General features: G+C 47.1%; 1 pseudogene; it reads right to left on the bottom strand.

Annotated features, from left to right (window-relative positions):
* Positions 1 to 2,500, bottom strand: part of LOC120908066 — a 9,054-nt pseudogene that overhangs the window by 2,141 nt on the left and 4,413 nt on the right.

The following is a 2,500-nucleotide window of genomic DNA, read 5'->3' as shown; positions in this document are numbered from 1 at the left end:
TTCCATGTTACGTGCAACCGATCCGGCGATGTTCTCTGCTCGTCTCCGATGAAAAGTCCTGGAGTCCTCGTCCAGGAGGAGATGAAGCGGGATCATTCCCGCAAGCACGCAGACTGCATCATGAGAAGTTGTCCTGAAAGAAGAGATAACTCGCTGGACTACTGGCCGGTAAAACCGACGTAGCCATTGTCTACGGTTAGCAAATCTAAGGGTATGACACCAAATGGGCGAGGCATACCGGACCTTCGCCACAACAGTAAGAGCAATTGCTCGCCTAGCATTACTACTCGGACCTGCCTTATTAGGCATCATCCTTACCAAGGTGGTCCATAGCTTCGTCGCTCTCTCCACCGCATACCTGATGTGTGAAGTGTAATCGAGGCGGTCATCTAAGACCATCCCCAAATACTTTAAGCTGCGCGACGAATGTACTACGTGATCACCTACCCTGATAGCCCCATGCTGTATCCTCTGATGGGAACTGACCATAATAAACTCGGTCTTGGTCGGGGCTATCTTTAATCCGTTGTCGGTCATCCATCGGTCGATGATGCGAATCTGACTGGAAACGAGAATTTCAATATCATCAACACAATTACCTTCCACCAACAGTACTATATCGTCTGCATAGCCGATAATCCGTGCACCTTCCACCATTGCAACTCGTAGGACTCCGTCGTACATGAGGTTCCATAACGTTGGGCCAAGTACCGAGCCTTGAGGTACACCCGATGTGACTGCAATCTCTGCCGGTCCATCTGTGGTATCATACATCAGCACACGATTCCTAAAATAATCACCAATGATATCATAAAGATATTTAGGAGTGTTAATTCTCTGTAAAGCATTTGCAATCGCCAACCATGAAGCACTGTTAAAAGCATTAGTAACATCTAATGTAACAACCGCACAATACCGTCCACTGTATCTGTTTCTACTTCTAGCTACCGAAACAATGTCCACTACCCGTTGAATCGCATCAACTGTTGAGTCGCGACTTCTGAAACCAAATTGGTCGTCAGACAGTCCGTTGACCTCCTCGATGTGTGCATTTAGCCGTTGCACTATGATGCGTTCTAAACCTTTACCTGCCCGTCTAGTAGACAAATGGGGCGAACTGAACCCGGTTCCCCTGGTGGTTTGTTCGGCTTCGGTATTAACACCAACCTCTGCCTTTTCCACTCATCGGGGAACTTCGCGTTCTCTAAACAGCCTTGGTAAACCCTGCAAAATGCATCGGTTGCAGTCAACATACCAACTTTCAGCGCCTCATTCGGGATACCATCTGGTCCCGGCGCCTTCTTGTTGGGTAGTCTCCTGGCAACCGCAAGAATCTCATCATTAGTTACCCTTTCAAACTCTCGTGGCTGATCGATACGATATTCAGGCCACACCGTGTTTGGGTGAGTAGGAAAAAGCTCGCTCACCACTTCCCTAAACTCGTCCAATGTCATGGTTCGGGGTCCAATCGAACCCTCGGCCACTTTCTTGAACGTATGATATACTATACCAAATGATGCGTTGTTCGCTGTTCCCAGGAACTCTTTCCACTTCCTCTGTCGGGTATGCTTGATCAATCGCTTGAGGGCATTCCGTGCCACCTTGAACTCGTCCCTAAAAGTAGAATAGAGATCAGTATTAAAAGCTCTTTGCGCTAATCGATCGCGGTGTTTGCACTCTTTGCGAAGTGCCTCAATCTCTAACGTCCACCAAAATGCACTCTTGTTAGGAGTGTACCTCTTACGTTTAGTCATCGTCGCATTACACGCCGTGACAAGTATACGCATTAAGTCTTCGCTTGTTGTGACCTCGGTCTCAAAAGCGGCTTGCATCATAACTTCAAATATATCTTTGCTAAAATACTTGATGCTCCATCCCGTTATGGGTCGGGACAGATTACGCACGCTTTGCGTCTCAAGATCTATTCGTATTGCACGATGATCAGAGTTCATATAGCTAGATAACACCTCCCACTTAAATGATCTTGCTACGGTTCGGCTCGCAAAAGTAAGATCAACTACTGACGTGCGCCCTGGTCCAACATAAGTTGGGGTGCTGCCGTCGTTCAATAAAATTGCGTCAATCTGCGCAAAGGTTGATAAAACCAACTCACCTCTTCGTTTCTGGGTTTCTCCACGCTCGCCAAGTTGGTTGTTCCAACTTGATGACCAAGCGTTGAAGTCCCCCGATAACGAATTTGTGGATACCGGTTACGGCCATTACCGTGTTATCCAACATGTTCTGGAACTCTTCCATACTAAATCTAGGTGGCGCGTAAACGCTAACCACTCGCATATCACCTATGTCAACTATCATTAAACCCTTCAGAGCCTTACTGACTACCTTAACTGGTAAGTCCGCGTTAACCACTACCGCTGCTGTGTTATCGTCATTGCGTAACACTTTGACGTTGGTTGTTGCCAGATACGGATCTGCAATCAACACTATATCCGCAGATTCTTCCCTAATCGTTTGCCACATTAATTGAAATGCAGCATAA

The sequence above is a fragment of the Anopheles arabiensis genome, assembly GCF_016920715.1.
Source record: "Anopheles arabiensis isolate DONGOLA chromosome X unlocalized genomic scaffold, AaraD3 X_pericentromeric_contig0030, whole genome shotgun sequence".
NCBI lineage: Eukaryota > Metazoa > Arthropoda > Insecta > Diptera > Culicidae > Anopheles > Anopheles arabiensis.
Note: the sequence above shows the minus strand (reverse complement) of the source record. Positions and strands in the feature narration are given on the sequence as shown.